The sequence below is a fragment of the Lemur catta genome, chromosome 9 (assembly GCF_020740605.2).
Source record: "Lemur catta isolate mLemCat1 chromosome 9, mLemCat1.pri, whole genome shotgun sequence".
Taxonomy (NCBI): domain Eukaryota; kingdom Metazoa; phylum Chordata; class Mammalia; order Primates; family Lemuridae; genus Lemur; species Lemur catta.
This window is the reverse complement of record NC_059136.1, coordinates 28,343,622-28,362,947: the sequence shown is the minus strand read 5'-3', so window position 1 is coordinate 28,362,947 and position 19,326 is coordinate 28,343,622.

Genomic DNA, 19,326 nt, shown 5'->3' with positions numbered 1-19,326 from the left:
GGGATACACCATTAAATAAATCAAACAAAAACACCTGTGTTTCAAGGGTATATGTTAGTGGATAAAGGCAGATACTACGTAAATGGTAATTTATGATGTGCAATATGTTAGCTAATGGTATTTGCTGTGGAGAAAGGCAAAGCAGAAAAGGTGGAAGGGCGAATGCAGAGAGGAGTCTCAATTATTCTAGGCTGGTCTGGGAAAAACGCACTGGGAAGGTGCCGCTTGAGCTCAGAGCTGGCGGAGGTGAGGAAGTAACTCATGCATGAATCTGGAGGAGGAAGGTGCCAGGCAGGAGGAATAGAATGTGAAAAATTCCTGCAGTGAAACATGCCTGGAAGCTTCGTGGATAAATAAAAAGAGACCAGTGCAGCTGGAGCAATGTGGAATAAGGAAAGTAGATGAGGCAACGGATGGAAGGAAAGGTGGGGAAGGCCACATGGGGCCTGGGTGATGCTGCCCCAGATGGGAAGTCATTGGTGTTCCATGACATGACTTTTATGTCTTTATTTATTTTTTTGATCACTGTGGTTGTGTTTTGAGAATAGATCCTGATCTCAATGATCTGGTACAGAAATGAAAGTTGTTGATGCAGGAGGAGAAAGAGCAGAGTTGTTGGGGGCTGCACCCTTGACTTGTTGATCAGGGGCAGGGGCAGAAGCTCCAGACAGGAGGTCCAAGGCTCCTTTCCCAGCTACAGGAGGGAAAGTCGCATGAGCATCCATCTCATAGGCCTGTGGTGGCCAAAGGGAGTGGAGAGATTTGATGGAGCTTATCTTCTGATGGCTTCTATTGCCTCAGCTGAGAGTAAAGACGGTAGGAGGCACACAGGGGATTGCAAAAGAGGTCAAGGTGTTAAACAGCTCTGTAGGAGACAGAGTAAGCAATGGGAACTTGTACTATTAACAAGAAGGACCAGAAGTGTCCTTAATTATCATGAATTGAAAGCAGACCTGCCAGCAGTCTGTCTAGTTTTCTTCAGCCTCATTCAGTTGTGCATATGCAGGGGTGAAGGACAGGGAGTGTTGGGTTCGATTGATTTGAGATCAGGCCAGACAAATTAAGAAAGAAAGAAATGAGTCTGGTTTTCTTTCTCCATATGGATACCAGACACTTCCAAGGCTGTAGGCACGAAAGGTGAATTTCATGAATGAGAAATTCACAGGCCTGGAGTTTCAACTGGGCTCTGCACTACCCCCAAGTCATCTTTTGCCCTTTGATTTTACACCACAGACTTCATTGTCTTCATAAGGCTTTACACACATTAGGAATTCAACTTAGCTTTTCTTAATTTCTTCCTGGATCCATTAATTAGTTTATACTATATATAAAAACATATATATTTTATACTATATATATATATATATATATTTTAACCTTAGACATGTCATACTTCCTGAATGTGTTAAGTTTTCCTTTTTCATTGATGGCTCCTCCATCTCTAATTCTGTTAAATGGTGATTATGTGGGCTTTGTAAGGAAAATGAAGCAGAGAATTCCTGTCATGTAATTATATTTTAAAAGCCAAGTAATAGCAGCTACTTTTATTAGCATTAGTAATTAGTAGACCTCTTAACTTTGGCTGTGATAAAGAAATCCCTTGTAATAATTTTGCAGTGGCAGTTTTACATAGCTGTCATATTAACATGAATAATAGAATTAATGTCAAGAGGTGTGGATGCAGGCATTCTTTATTTAAAACTACACAGGAAAGGGAAAAAAATCATTTGGCAGATAATCACAAAAACACCAACTGAGGTTCTTAGTTCAATACTCTAGATCCTTTATATATGAAAAAACTTCTTGATTGATTGAAAATACACTCTGTGAAGGTAGGGGTCATGTCTTATGCTTAGAATCACGAAATTTTAAAGTTGAAAAGAATCCTAGAAATTATCTCAGCAGCCACAAATTCACAAGCCTCAGTTAGGGGCTAAGCAGATATTATAAATGAGTAGTGAGAATCCCAGGCAAGGATTGTGGCCAGCTATAAAACACAAACCAAATCAAAAGAAAACAACAGCTACTAATAACTATGCTAAGATTTTCCATGAAGAAAGACAGAGTAATTATTGGCAGATCTTCTTACTTGTCAAGACGGCTCTTAAAAATAACTTTTATAAAATATTTGCTAAATAGTTTACTTTGATAATATTTGATATTTGAACTCTAACACAAACACACAAAAACGTTGACACACACACACACACACACACACACACACACACGCACACAATTGATGAGACTAAATAAAACACAGAGGCCCCTGGGCTACCAGTGGGCAACTGATTTTGTCCAGTTCAGAATAACTGAGTCCGAAAGAAAGGTAAAAACTGTGACTCATCCAATGAAATTCCAACAAGTTAGTGACACAGTTAATTAGATTTTAGCCATTTCTCTTGTCTTTTAACCTTAGGCTATGTTCCACACCAGAAAAACTATCCCAATATTATTCTTAAGTATCCAAGATATTCTGTTAGATTATTCTACCTCAACTTCTTTTCTCAGATTTAATGATCGAGTCTTGCAGAATCTAAGTGACTTTCTAAGGATGCATAGATGACAAGAAGCATAGACAAATTAAGAAGGTGGTCTGGTATTCCTTCTAGTCTCTAATTGTGAGTGTCGTGTAACCAGGAAAATGAAACTTGATTATCAATAATCAAGTCCTTGGCATATAATTTTCCCACTGGAAATCAGGCCATGAGACTAGGAGCCATAAACCATGTCTGCATGCATGGGAAGCCTTTGGCCAGCTATACCTGTGCATACCCAGAAGAGCCTTGGATATGCTTCAGCTTTCTTGCTTCTAGACAGTAAGTGACTTCATAGTAGGCAGATAACAGCTCACTGTCCTGAGCCTCTAACTGAATTCAGCCTGCAGTGACTCAAACACTCATTCCAGTTCACTTTCAAAGCTTAATTCCAGACAATTCCATGCTGCAGCAAATCCATCTCATCCTTGAAGTTAGAGATCATAAGACATGTTCGTGGTTTGGTGAAAAGAAAACATAGAATTTAAAATGTATGAAAGGAATATATACAGGTGATAAGGAGATATAGGTATGTGTGTATATATATTATATATTTTTTTTTCTTAAAGGGATATTGTGAAACGTCTTCACAATCAACCTAGCAAGTGGAAATCAAACATCTCATGAGCCAAGGAAGGGGATGGCCTGACTTTCCTTAAGAACATGAATGTGGATATGAGTTACAAAGTGGAGGATATTTGGATTGAAGACAATCACTAGGTGATAACTGCAAAATAACAGGGTTGAGCAGAATTAGAGTAACGACAATGGGACCAAGAAGGATGGGATTGGTTACAAGTCTTTGATTGTTCCTGCCCCTCTTTCATTATCTGAGATTCTGTTCCATCACTTCTTCAGAACCACTTCGATCACATCTTGATTCAGATTTCCTCTGTATATGTCTGTGACATGCACTTAACCTGCACTTGCTATAAGGTTGTCTTGTAATTTGTCTCTTGTTGTTTTTTTTTTTTCCCTTGATTAATGTTTTCCCTGGGGCAAACAGCTTGGCCTTCTCTACAAGGCAGCCCAAGAAGCCAGGACAGCCTGCCGAGAAGCCTCTTGATTCAGTCTGACATTGAAGTATAGCTGGATAGCAAAGACTGTATCTAAAACTTGCTTGAGTAAGTTAGGTGTCTACATCTCTAAATCAGAGTGACTTAACACCAGAAGACCATGTTTTGCTTTTAAGATATTCCCACATGGGTAAATCAACTTGGAAACTTTTTTTTTTTTTTAAAGAAAAAGACAACTTACAGTCTTGACAAAGTGAGCCTTAGGTGTATAACCCTCTATCAGGGGTCACTCTGTCTCCATCTTTTATGCCCTTTCAACAGCTATCACTTTTTTCACTCCCTGCATGCTCCTATCTCTGTGCTTGGCAGAGTGGAAAGAATATGATCTTTAGAGACAAACTTGGAGTGGATTTTCAGCTTAACTATCACTTACATGGCTTGGACAATATTTTCAACTTTATAAAATGTAAAAAATAGTAGATGCATTTGTGTGTGTGTGTGTGTGTGTGTGTGTGTGTGTGTGTCTGTGTGTATAAACTATGTCAGCTCAAGTCTATAGGGCATCTAGCACATAGTAATTGCTTACTTGAATTAAATATCATGCTCAATTATATTTTTCTTCCCACCCCTCTGTGTTCTCATCATCCCCTTTTCCTCCTGCAGTATCTCCATTCTCCGTGCACCTCCATTTGGTTTACATTCTGTCTCTTCTGGTCAACCTTTGCTCACAAACTCACCTTTCCTCTCTGTTTCTTGTTCTTTCTTCTGATAGAGCCTTTTGTGTAGGTTATTCCTTGTTCTCTCCTTGTTTCTCTTTCCTTCCTGAGTTTATTTCCCTTTTTTGTTATCATTTTTTACAGCACTGCTAAGTCTCTCCCTCTTTGCTCACTGTGTGTCCTTCCTTCTTTCTCTGTATTTTGTCAAATTCTCCTTTCCTTGTTGGCCTTCTGACACAATGTGCCCCTCTCTGTCATAACTGTTTTGCCTCTTTCATTCAATATTCCTTTGTCCCTTCAGATCCTACTTTCATGCTCTCCCTGTTTTCTCTCTAAAATTCGTTCTTCCCACCTCCTGTTGTTTCCCTGGCACCCTCTACTTTTCAGTCTTCCTCATTTCTCTTCCCTTCAAACTCAGCCCCTTTGTCCCCCTGGAAACACTCATACAGATGATCTACATAATGAAAGTGGAGTTGTGCTATTTGGGGAATGACATAGGATACTTTCCTCTAGTTCATTTTGACCTTGACTTCCCCTTGGATGATCTACAAGCTGCTGTTCCGTTTGCACGAGTCGAGTCTCTGCTGGTTTGATGCTCGTGCTCCACAACATTGCTTCTCAGTGCGATTTCATATTTTACGCACCATGAATATCATGCCCAGAAGCTCACAATCTTTCATTGCAATATAGCAGGTGACACAAATAGAATTTGCTACAAAAGAAAACAAACCTAAAAACAGGTCACTGTGGAATTAATAACAAAAGGTCAAAAATCTTGTGAGAGAAAGAAGAAAACTTCTAGGTTTGGAAATACAAAACGTTATTTTTTTAACCTTCTTGATGGAGGTCGCACATTTAAGGAAACATCAAGCTCATTTTGTATATGCAAAGACTGATACCCGAGAGAAGTACTTTGTTCAGCATCTCAGAGCTAGTGGATGCATTAGTTGGAATTCAGATTCCTCAGACCTTCACGTCTGAGTAGAATGAACTCATTGTGGCAGGCCATCACTCGTGCTGCAACAGCTATAGATAAATATATAGAAATATAGACAAATCATAAAACTTATATCTTTACAATTATTGTACTCTTGTGGAAGCAGAGCTATATAAATGAAAATTACAGAGTAGAGAGAACCGTTTTTCAGGCAAGCTAAACCTCCTGTTGTTTTCTTCCTTGGGGGCATCTGCTGACTGAATATGGGCTAAATATTGGGTTTACCATAAGTAGAGGATTGGATATAGGAAAAATCCACCAGAGGAGGTTCTCATGGCAACACATGGCCAATTGGAGCCAAATGACCCCTGCTAAGTCCTGCAGAGGCACTGTAGCCTGGGGGCTGGGCTGGAAAAACAAAGAGAAATAACAGATGGCTTAGAGGAAGAAAGTCCTGCTTGAGAGAGGAGGCTACACATGCAGATCCTACCCTTAAGAACTTTGCAGAATTTGAACCTGCACAAGACAGAAGAATAAGAAGATAAAACCAAAATCTTTAAAGTGTAGACTTTTTAGGACTGAAGATAGAGGCAGGGGAAGCTCTCAAACCAAAGTTCAAATAGTAGTACCTGAAGGGGGGGCTGGGTCAAATGGCAGAGTGAAATCTACAGAGCTGTAGTACCATTTGAGTAGGAGGATAAGGAGTTAAACTCTATTCTCCAGTAGGCAGATAGTAGAGGGAAAACTGCCAGGCTTTCCAGCAGAGCCAGCAAAAAGAATAGGGGAAAACTAAAGATAGCCTTAGACTACGTAAAACTGTAATTCAATCTTGATCCAACTCAATTCCTGGGTAGAGCCTTAGCCTATCTGTGAAAGACAGAAAATTGTGATTCTTCTCTGGAAGAAATAACATTATCTGCGTCCTGTTTGTTTCTTGTATTCTTGTATACATATACCAGGTGAAAAAATGTTATATATAGACATCAATAGAGAAAGAGAAAGAGAGAGAAAGAGAAAAATAGAGATGCAGATTCACTTATGATCCACTGGATAGCAGAGAAGGTAAAATAACTATTAAAAACAAAACAATAACAGAAAAATATTTTAAAAGAAAATTCAAATAGATATTTTAAACCCCCAAAATACAATACCTAAAACTAAGAACTGATGGGATGAAAAGACAAAGAAAGATAAATAGAAAATACCCATATTGAAACACATACACAAAAATAAGAAGAACAAAACAGTATATATGAGACATATGGGGCATAGTTAATGTTCTAATGTGCATTTAGAACAAGCGTTAGAAATGCAAGTTGAAGAGATAGTGTTCAGACATGTCCAAAAAGTGATGAAAAATATCAACCTTCAATTCAAGGTAGGGGAAATTCTCTGCTCAAGAAACATAAAGGAAAACCTGACCTAAGCCTGTCACAACCAAACTGCTGAGGTTAAAGATACAAGAACAATTATACAATCAGCTGGAGGAAAAACAAACACATTGTCTTTATTAGGACAACATTAATGCTTATGGCTGACCTTGCAACCACCACAGCAAAGGCAGAAGCCAGAAAAGAATAGGATGCCATTAAAAGTGAAGAAAATGTACCAACCAAGAACTCTAAACACAGACATTATATTTATTTAATTATATTTGTAAATAAGAAGAGCTGATTTTTTTTAATATATGAAGGATATTTTGTGTCATGTATTTAACATAGCCACAGAACCAACTTAGATTACAGAGTTAGATGTATACTTAGAGAAAGCTAGACTAGAAAATAATACATGAAAATTAATAATTCCTAATTCAAACTTTCAATCCTAAATTAAGTGGGATCATTCAAACTACATGGGCACTACTGTATAGGTATTTATTTGGCCTATAATAGAAAAAGACCAAAGTCTTTGCTCTTACTCTTCTTTTTCCTAAGGCCATTGGTCCCTGAATTGGTGTATAATGGTGTATAATGGTGAACTGGAAGAAGGAATCAGCCCTCTTACTACATCAGGGTTTTGAAAAAGAAGAGACAACATCAGGGTTCTGTATAGTACGGCATACAGATGCAAAAGATTTAAACCATTTTCCTAGGCATGCCAGAGGCCCAATCATCCCAGAAACCTGGCTTTGACCAACATCTGTGTTTCTCTCCCTTGTTTGCAGAGGAAAGCAGATAGGAACTTTGAGATCATTCAGGGACTGGCATATGGCTAATTGTCATGACCCCAGGGACACACCTATCTCTCTCTCTTTGGACTTTAATTCAGAGTACTTTGAAATTTGCATCTGATGGGCATCTTAGAGTTCCTTGGTTTTTCACATCTTCAACATACATTGTTTTAAACATAGTGGAATATAAGGTTACTTTCCAGCGCTTTGATTTTGCAGATGCAAAAGTATTTAGTTTGGAAGAATTTGTAGTCTCCCTAGAAAGTGGCATGCAGCACGGAGGACAGAAGTTATGTCTCCAAATTAGGAATTGATAAATCACCAAACTAAAGGAACAAAATGACAGTCTCCCAGAGATAGCATTGGGAAAATGAAATTTAAATCTTAAGATATTTTTTTAATTTTTCATCTCCAAAAGATTGATCTGCCACTGCAGATAGGTATTGATTATGAGGTCAAACAGGATTACAATTCTCTAGACTATGGTCTTGTTTGTCTGCCTTACACAGACACACAGAGAAAAAAAAATTATCTCAGTGGATAATATCATTTAATGATGATAAAATGAGAGCTGTCCCTTTTATCTATATTCAATACAAGAGTGATCCCAACTCTATGTTTATGATTTCCCAGGAGAGAGATATGTTGGTGTTACTGTGTACAATGCATAGTGTTTTATAGGCTATTGCTCATCACCTCTGCAAGTGGCCTTAGTTGGCTAAAGTCCAATAAAGCTACCAAGAATAGGTCTTCACCTATAAGGACTCACCCTTGCCTAATTTATGAGACTTCCAAACTAACCCTTGTAGCTTGTTAGCGCGAAATCTGGCATTAGTCTGCCTGTCTCAGCCCATGTTTGCCTGTGGTAAAACATTAGGTGTGCATATGCTCCAAGACAACATTCTTTCCCTCTAAACCTTAGTTGATAGCAGGATTTGGTCTCTCCTTGGAATTTAAAATTGAACTCTAATTTCCCACTGAGACAGAAGTTCTGTCCTACATTCTAGTCTTCATGATTGGGGCTTTGATATACCGTAGTGTCTATGATCCCTGCCCAGGGGCCTGATTGTCCCGGGGCTGGCAGTTCTAGTGGGCTGGATGGGTTCTATGTGCACTTAAACTGACCTCCCCACATAGAACCAGGGGCTTGTCTTCTCTCTAGCTGTAACTAACATCTTTACCCACCCACTTCTGCTGCCAGAGCCTTTGTTCAGCAGAGTATACCCATCAATTTCCTCAACCAGCTTCAATCAATCAATTACAGTTCATGATTCAGTTGACTCTACCTTTGAGAGCAAGGCTTATGGTTAAACAATAGCCTTGGGTACAACCCATTGTATCTTAGAAAATGCACATCTGCTTGCAAAAACTTTATTCCTGGCTCTACTTATCATGGATATCTCTACTTGAAATACTACAGCCTCAAGATTTTTGCATGTAGGAATATATTTCTCCTTTATCTCCATTTAGCTTTCTCCCAATGGATTACCATGCATAATTTGGCATAATCTCATAGAAGCTTCTCTTACTATATATCTCTATAATTTTGGAAATCCTTAATATGGTGATACTTGAGTGGTCCAAACCTTTAAAGGATATGGAAGTTCTCTGGAAATCACTAACCAAATGATGACCTTACTAAATTTTACTCTTTCCCATCTGGATATTAGGCATTTCTATGACAGTGCCTCATCTGCAACTGAGCCTGAAATTCTCATACTCAGGGGAATATCAAAGAAATGGTCCCTGTATGGAAGACCACAGCTCTTTCCACATACCATGCTGATACCCTTTCCTTCAGTTCTACAAATAGTTAGCTTTCTCCTACAAATATTTATTTACACCCCAGGCACAGCATTAGACCAGATAATATTACAGTGTTTGGGACAGAGAAGATCCCTAGTCTTAAAGAGTTAAGATGGACACTCTTGAGGCTCTGACTCAGGGGGATGGGCGGGACATGGACCATGTATATAACCTGAGCTTTTTTACCCCCATGAAGAGCTGAAATTAAAAAAAAAAAAAAAATAAGAGTTAAGAGTCTCCAAGAGGGTGTTGGGGGGGAGGGGGAGAGAAAAAGAGAGAGAGAGATACTTTAAGGACTTGGCTCAGGTAATTACGGAGGTTAGCATATCCAAAATCTGCAAGGTTGGACACCAGGCTGAGAACCCAGAAAGAACTCACACTGCAGTTCAAGTCCCAGGGCTGTGTCCTGGCAGAATTCCTTCTCACTTGAGGGATATCAATTGAGGGAGATAAGTCTTTTGTTCTATTTAGACCTTCAACTAATTGAGTGAGACTCGCCCACGTTATGGAAGGCAACCTGCTTTACTCAAAGTCCACCAACTTGAATGGTAATCTCATCCAAAAACATCTTCCCAGAAACATCCAGAATAAATTTTTGAATAAGTACCTTAGCACTGTGGCCCAGCAACTTGACATATAAAATTAACCCATCACATACTCTAAAATCATAGGATCTAAGTTCTGCAGGTCTTACATCTTTCCATTGCTCTGCTCAGGGCATGAATGTCCTCTGTGACTTTCTTGTCAAAGTGCCCAGTGTAGATAGAGTGTGTGGTGGGTGGCCACGTCTAGGCTTTTTGGCCTGAGGCTCAATGACTCCCATATTAAACTGTATCTTTGTCTAGATAATGATACTATGAAAACTTCTTCTAGCCCAAATGGCATCACCTTTGAGCTTGAAAAGACTTGTTGCCACTCTGGGTGCATTTGAACACTATCAGTAAGAGATAAGGAGATGCCACTGAAGTACCTTTTTCTGAGTATTAAGATTAGAGGCAGGGAATGAGCATTATTTCTAGTCCTTCTTTTTAATATTCATGAGATAGATATAAGACCGTGGTTAATGATATGTTATAATCTTCTGGGACTTTTGTTTTCTGAGCTGTAAGTTAGAAATAAAATATTTTTTTAACATAGCTTTTTAAGATCAATTGAGGGACTACATCTGAAGGTACTTTGAAAATTCCAAAATGTAGTCCCCAAATGAAGTATATTAAATAGTTATCTCATTTTTAATTGCATTAAAATGTCTTCTTCAACCACTAAACTGTGAGCTTCTTAAGTATAAGGGTAATGTCTTATTCATCCACACATTGCCAACACTTAAACAGCAATATACATTTAATATTAATTTATGTATGTATTTATTAATTCAATTAATATGTATTACATATTTCCTATGTTATAGCTGCTTTGATCAGCCAGTAAATGCTTATTAAATATATAAATGCAATTGAAAATATTCTCTGAGACTTTTGAAGTAAATAGGTGAGAAGAAAATTTGGGATTTGTAATCAGTGCATATTGATTTTGTACTTTTATTTTTGTCTCATCTTCTGTATTTTTCGAAACATGAATTCATTCTTCTCAATCACCCAAAGCTGGGGATACTTGATAAATAAGCAGATCTAACTACCTGATTTTTGTGCCAGCGTCAAGATTCAGGCATCCCTGTTGTTCACGTCTGATGTGCCCCAGTTCTGACAGCTAACTTTCTTTGTCCCAGATATCCTCGGGGATCTTGTATATCTTACTGTTTTGCTGCCTTCGGTTTTATTCTCAATTATATCTGTAATAACTTGCCATCATATTTTGCTATTTCCTGTTCTAGTTGAGATGCCAATACTTTAAACCCATGGTTATAATGTGCTCCTCTGTGATGATGTTGAGGTATAAAAGTAATTGCAGTTTGGTGTTTTTATTTAATTTTTATTATGTTGTCTGACATGTATTTTTTTTTAGGCGTAACAGCCACTATGCTAAGGACTTTATGTACACTATGTCATTTAATCATCCTAACAACCCTCAGAAGAGATAACTGAGGACTGTCATCATCATCACCATTTTTAAGTGAGAGATACAGAAACATTAATGCTTCTAAGGTTCCAAGGCATCTGAATGATAAAGCTAAACAAAGCCAAGTAAATCCAAAATCTATGCATTTTGCCATTATGTGGTTTATTTGTAATTGCTCATAATCTCTGTTTCTGAAGCTCGATCATGTTATTGCTTGGATGAGACGTTACTTCCCGACTAAATCAGTCTTAATCATTGACCAAGTCATTAGACAAAGGTGTCTTTGTGTACCAGGTTGTCAGTCTCTGTCATCTTGCCTATGATTTTTTCCTGTCTATGTTCACAGATTGTCCCGTCTTGCACTCTGGGGAAGACATGGGCTGAGTCAACAAAGTTCTAAGACATACTCTTTTTGGTGACCCGTTTATCAAGAGAAAGAGCAGACCCCCTATTTTTCCTGCTTTTCCTGAACAAATCACTATGAAAAATAATTCTATCAAAACTTTAGTCCCAGAGCTGAATTGTATCAGAAAATAAAATGGACTTTTAATCAAAAAGAAAGTGTGGGTCACTTGATTAAAATTCACCTGGCCATTCCATTTTAAGTCAGATTTTTGTAAACTTCATAAGCTTTTTAAAGTGGAAACTTTTCTTGTCCTGATTGCCCTCAATTTTTAGAAGATCTGGATGTCAGCTCTTCTGAACTTCCTGGATGCCAACAAAGAGCGGAGTGAACAGAATATGCATGGAGCATTGGATGGCGAAGAAAGACGAACTTGTGTCAGCCAGATGGAGCCCTTGGCCAGCAAAATATTTGTATTAGCAAATGAAAATCTTATTCAGGATCCAATAAATGTAACTCCTAAATGTTTAATACACAAAGAAGAAAACAAATTTGATTTGAATTGGTAAGGGTATTTTTTTGCCAAGCATAGCAGTCTGTAGATATTCACAGATAAATTCATACTTAGCAAGTTTGAATTTTCATAAATTCCCCAAGCGATTTATAAATCATTTAAATATAATGATATCATTATTTATTTACATCTTTATTCACCAAACTCCTCCACACGAAGACCTACGTTCCAGGGTAAGCTACATATCTGATTAGTGATATGCTTTTAGATAAAGCACAAAATTTCTGGACCTCAGCTGTAAAACTGGATCATAATTTATTCACGAATATATAGAAACCTTTTAGGTACTACAGAGAAGGAATTGGAAAATTCCTTTTACTGTAGAGGGCCATATAGTAAATATTTTAAGCTTTGTAGGATATATAGTCGCTATTACAACTACTCAACTCTGTCATTGGAGCAATGGAAGCAGCCATAGATAATATGTAAATAAATGAACGTGGCTGTGTTCCAATAAAACTTTATTTAAAAAAATTTGAATGTTGTATAATTTTTCAGCTGTCACAAAATATTGTTATTATTTTATTTTTGTTTAACTACTTAAAAATATAAAGGCCATTTTTAACTTGGGAAGGCCATATAAAAAAAAGTTGCCAGCCATATTTAACCAGTGAGCCATGGTTTACTTACCTCTCCTGTACAGGAGGTACATTTGTACATTAAACTTAGGAGTATGTAAAAGAAGATAAAATTATAAATGAAAAATTTTAAATTAAAAAAACATTTAAGATGATATGCTCATGCTAGTAAGTAAAAATGTATGTCTGATCTGGTTTGTCTTTGGATGAGCCAATTTAAAAAATAATAGGCAGACAAATACTCAGATAGGTACTACTATGAAAATATATGATACTTCATCTAGCTGCAAAAATATTCTATTTTAATCAAGAAGGAAGCTGAGAAAAAAAATTTAAAACATCTTTTTAATTAAAAATATGACTTTCTTACTTTTATAGGACAAGGAATAGTCATAGGTCATTATGGAGTATGCATTAGGAAGGAGACATAATGTTTTCATTTCAATCTTTATTGCAAATTCTCTTCTGGTATGAAATTTGTGGAAAATATATAATTTAAGAGTAGATCCAAAATTAATTAATGAGACTCTACCAATGTAAAAGAATATGTTCACAATTTTTCTATTATGAAGGTTACTCAATTGAATTCAAAGAAGAACTTTTTCTGACTATTAGGAAGAAAAATCTCTAAATTTGGTGATCAGGAAAAAATGTGAATCTTAGATGATACAGATTTAATTCATATTCATTGACTGCCACTTCTAAGAGAGATAATATGCTAAAATCTTCTTAATCTTTAAAATGCTTTGAGGTAGATTCTAATGTTTTAATTTTATAGATGATCAATAGGCCCAAAAAGTTTCATTAACTTGTTGCAACATCAATTTTTCACTTTTCTCTCCACGATATAGAGTGCAAGACACAAAGATCATTGCCAAAAGAAGAGATTTCCAAATGAAAAAGGAGGTAAAGGAAACACAATCTGTGGTTGCCAGCTGTGAGCAAGGTAGTATGGGAGGTATTCATACATTCATGCTTTCATGGAGAATTTTCCCTGTATCCGTGAGCACTAAATTTGGTTTGACTCTCACAAGGCAAACATATATTATCCCAAACCTTCATCAGCCATGCAAATTAGGGGTTGTTATCTCTGTTTTACAAATGATAAAACTGAGATATGAATTCAGGAGCTCAAGGTCATAGTGCCAATAAGTGTCGGTTTCAAGATTTGGACCTTCCTTTATTTGACTTAAGGAGACTGCTCATTTCACACCACACTGCCTCTACTGCCATAGAAATAACAGACTCCTTTCATCACGCATCTTCAGCTGCCTCTCTACACTTCTAGCTCTCTGTTTATTTTCACTCTGACAATGATAAGAAAGGAAGAAAATTCCACCATGCCTAGAAAGAGCACAGTTTCCTGATAATTTTGCAAATGGTTTTCTTTGTTTTCAGAGTATATCTATAGTGGAGAGGCTGTGGATGCTTGACATGAATTGGAAGTAGGGTTTTATTTGTTTGAAATTATTACACCAGCCTTCCCTGACATTTGCTGTTAATTATTCACTGGGAAATAGAGAAATATGTCAACCCAACATTTGTTACTGGTTATTTAGAGGCTCGGGTTGACAGATCTTGGCAGAATCTTTGAAAGATGTATCTGACGTGGTTGCTTTTAGTCTCCTTATTTATTTTATATTCCCAAGCCTGTAAAATAAAATAAAATCTTCCTCTAGGGGGATAGCTACTCACAACAAAGACAAATATTTTGGACAAGGTTAGCAGTCCTGCTACCCTGATTGGCAAAGTAGGCGGTCGCAATTTGTCCTCTAGCCCATGCAATCCGGGAAAAAGTATTCCAAGGGTGAGTGAAATTGGTACATTTCAGGCCTGATGGAAATTTCATGAGAAGGGAATCAGAGGTTAAATGTAATCATTAAGTGTTTACCATTCCCTCCAAAAAATGGCCACAAGGAAACTCCTCCCTACATCAATTTGTCCCCTAAGTTATAGGTTAAACCACAAAATGTAAAATAAAGTTCTAAAAATACAAACATGACATTCTAAGCTCTGTCTGGCACAACTCATCTGTATTGTACAACTCCTCTGTCTTGTCAAGCTTGACCTTACCTTCTTTCATTGCATTTTGGTGTCGTGCCTCTATGCAAGCTGCTCAGTCCTGAGGCAGCTGTTGGAATTGTACTCTTGGCCATCCCAGACAATCTGAGTGCAAGTGCTGACCCTACTGTTGCTGAATGAGTGAACTTGGTCTGCCCCCTTAACCTACTAGACTAATTTCTTTCTTTTTTTTTTTTAAATTCAAAAATAGAAGTTTAAATCACTTATTCCTCTGCTTAAAATGATCAGTGGTTACATATGCCATTCAAAAATAATATTCAAATCCTTATCACTCTTCCTGAATTCTTACATAATGTTATTTTTACTTTTAAATTTTGCCTCAGTCTATTACCCCCTACTTTTATTTTCTCTACTCTACAACAGTGGTCTTCCTGCTATTTCTAGAAAACACCAAGTACACTCTACATCAGGGTCTTTGTTCTTGCTTTTCATTATGCCTGGAGTTCTCTTTCCTCCAACACTCACATGGTGCCCCCATTCCCTCAATGAAGGGTCTGTTCAGATGTCATGTTATCAGAGAAGCCCTCCCCATCCATCCCGTCCAAACTGCTCCACCTCCTCACCTGGCCATCATTAACACCCGTACCTCCTGACAATATATAGGTCCATGACAGCAGGGACCATTTAGAAGGCAAATGCACAGGGGAGAAGAAGTTCCTACTTGGAACAGTCTGGGAATGAGCACAAGGTGTGGATGAAGTTGAAGAGGCCATCGGGGTAATTTACATGTGTTCTCATTTATCATGGTGAAGAGTTTGAGCTTTATTATGAGTGCAGGGTATTAGGCAGAGGAATGGCATAATCTAATTTACATATTTAACAGATTATACTGGGACTAGGTGAAAAATGGATCAGAAGGTGTAGCAGTAAAAGCAAACGCACTATTTAAGAAACTCTGGGGAGACTAGGGGTTGTTAGACATGTCTAAGCCAACCTGATTCTACTTCAAGTCCAGGTGATGAGAGGCAGAACCATTTCATGTCAAACAAAGAGAGGTAATACAGTATGGCAGGAGGCTACTTTGTCTTTGGTACACTGGCAGCTGGGAATAAAGCAGTAGAGATTGGGAGAACTAAAACTTCCCCTAAGACTAATTTTAATAAATTTGTATTAGATACCATCTTGAGGGACCAAGGGAACTCCAGCAGGGACACAGTCCAAGTGGTTAATGGCAGAATCTGGCCCCACGGTCAAGGCTTGGTCAGTTTGGACAGTGATCAGCCAAAAGCGAAAGAAGACGGAAGTACAGAATCTCATGAAAGAAGACAGATATGTATTTTCAAGGAGTTTCCACTTATAAGGTAGTATAACACACAGATAACCCACAAAAATTTAATTCTGCCTGGAAGTATCCATGAATCCTAGAATGAGAAAAAGTTACAAATATATCAGGAATTTGTTACTGAAAGAAGAGAGTAGGAGTTAAAGAGCAAAATCAAATTCAACCAGTAGGGTTAAGATTTTGGTTTCTGTTAATCTGGACACAGGAGAGGGGATGTGGGGGCATGAAATAGATAACACTTCATGTGCTTGGTATTATACCATTGTGTATCTCTATGTATTTGTGCCAATGGAGAATGTGTTCCAATTAACTGTGCTTGTCAGCTGGAGCTTGTCAAAAGAAGAACAGGATGAAACATGTGAGGTCAGTATGGTTCTATCAAATAATTTCAGCTCTTTTTTTTTTTTTTACAGGAAGCATCTTGAATGATCCAGAACCTGATGTCTGTGGCCCCAGGTCTGCTTTAGCTTATATTTTGTTAAGAAATCTTTATGCCTTCATGTATCAGAAAAGCTACCATCTGGAAGAGGCAACCCATTCTTTTAGTAAGACCCTAGGGAGAATAGAAAGGTAGAGTGGGTGAACATTTGTGGGGAGAAGAGTTGCACTTATCACCGGGAAGGTGCTTCCACATAAGAGCTAATGGAGAACATGTTAGCTTTCCCCCACTAGGGGAAGTTTCATATAACTGAGTAACTGCTGCAGAGAATGCCATAGATGATATTCGAGAATCAGGTTTATAGGCTAGAATTAATTATATTTAAGACAACCTTGAGGCTCTAGTTTTGTGTGTTTTCTTCAGTATTTTATTGATTTGTCTGCATGTTCAACCAATTTGATTAAGGACCCTCACTTAATCTGTTCAGGCTGCAGTAACAAAATATTACAGCCTGAGTGGTTTTAAATAACAAAATTTTATTTCCCTCAGTTTTGAAGGCTGAGAAGTCTAAGATCAAGGAGTAGGCAAATTTGGTGTCTGCTGAGAGCTCCCTCCCTGGCTTGTAGACACCAGCCTTCTCACTGTGTGCTCACATGGCCTTTCCTTGGCTCATACTTATGGAAAGAGAGACGAAGGAGAAAAGAAGTGAGGGAGAAAGAGAAAGATCTCCATCTGTTGTCTCTTCCTCTTTTTGTAAGGGCATTAATCTCATCATTGGAGCCCCATACACATGGCCTGATCTAACCCTAACTACCTCCCAATGCTTCAACTTCAAATATCATCACATAGAAGAAGAGGGCTTCAACATATGAAGCTTAGGGAGACAAAAACATTCATACCATAGTAGGACACATGTATACTTTAAATTTTTGCACTCTGGGAGGCTGAGGCCAGAGGATTGTTTGAGCTCAGGAGTTCGAGACCAGCCTGAGCAAGAGTGAGACCCTGTCTCTTCTAAAAATAGAAAGAAATTTTAGCTGGACAACTAAAAATATATATAAAAAATTAGCCAGGCATGGTGACACATGTCTGTAGTCCCAGCTACTCGGGAGGCTGGGGCAGTAGGATTGCTTGAGCCCAAGAGTTTGAGGTTGCTGTGAGCTAGGCTGATGCCATGGCACTCTAGCCTGGGCAACAGAGTGAGACTCTTGTCTCAAAAAAAAAAAAAAAAAATGCTGACCTTTAAGGATACAAACTTGTTAGGTTTGGGATATCTTTTAAACACCCAAATATCATGTAGGCATTCAAACACTTGATTTTAAAGTATGGTGAAGTAGAGAAGGGAGAATTGTAAGTTATCAGTGCATAGATGTAAAATATACCACGAAAGCATACGCTGTCACCTAAAGAGTGAATGGAGAGAAGAAAGGGAGAAAAGAGAGGTGGTACAGTAACTGAACTGCAGAGAACACAAAATTAAAATATTAGGGTGATGAAAGCTGGACTATTGAGAGAGACCCTGCAGACAAAGGAAACAGACAATGGAGAAAAGGATGACCAGAAGGAGGAAGGGGAAAAGGGGAAACAGAAAGAGAGAGAGCGAGAGAGTGAGAGAGCGAGAGAGAGAGAGAGAGAGAGAGAGAGATGCTAGAAAATACATGAAGAAGATTTTCAATAAAAAGGAAGTGAAGGGCTTCCTTGTCAGGGATTCTGATAGTTCAAGCAGGTGGAGGACTGAAAAGTAACCAGTGGATTTAGAAACATGCATGTTAAGGATGACCTTGACCAGAACTGCTTCTGTGGAGTGGTCAGGACACAAGCCTCACTGCCTTGTATTTAAGGGAAAGAGAGATGATGAGGAGAAGTGAGTGTAAACTATTATCTGAGGAGATCTGTGGCAAAAGCAAGTGGAGAAGTGAGGCATCTGCTGGAAGTATGCGTGGAAATAAGAAGGGTATTGTGAAGTGGGAAACACCTTAGGTTGTTTACATGAATACAGAAAAGTTATATTATATAAAAAAAATCAGTCAAGAAAAAGATAAGGAAGTTGTAGAAGTAATTTCCTTAAGTGCATGAGATGCAACAGGATCCATCACACAAGCAGAGAGTCAGACTGAAATGGAAATACAGGCATTTCATCCATTAAAATAAAAATTATAGCAGTGTATATGCATCCTTATGCAAAGATTCACAGATGAAGTGGTAAGAGCATGTAGAATTTTTAAGTTGTTTCTATTTTCTAGGAGAAAGAAAAAGTAGTTCCTTCAGACTCAAGGCAGAAGAAGAGCTCTGGATATTTGAGGAGAGAAAAGGTAAAGAAAGGTCTTCCAGCACAGAGATTCCAAAGGAGTTTTGCTAATGACTTTTAAATGTGATGTAGCCCCCTCAGCATTGCAAGTAGCTGAGTGATTCCTGGCAATATCAGAGGTACTCTCCTGCTCCTCCTTTCCTTATACCAACTTTCCATACATGTATCATTGATGTTTTCTTAAGTTGAGAATTACTGAGCTAGGACACTGGTAGAAGGAATAAAGTGAGGAAATCTAATAGAATTGCTGGGATGATCTAAGAAGATACTTCAGACCAGTCAGTCTGGTTTTGTTTTATTCTAGTCTCCAAGTGAGTTTGTTTCTTTAGGTGCCATCATAGAGCAAGCAGAGACTTAAACTCAACCAAGTTTGGTGTGTAGTCCCACAAGTCCAGTAGATTGAGGGGAATGGGGTAGTGACAGGGTACTGACATTGCGTGTGAAAGGGTGGACAAACTGGAATATCTAAGCTGGATTGTGCAGAAATTAAATAAGCGGTGGGCAGGGAAAAGCTTGTACACGGTTGAAATTGAGGTCCAGAGTGGGTCAAGTAATTGTTGGAGTCAAGGTTCTAAGGGGAATGAT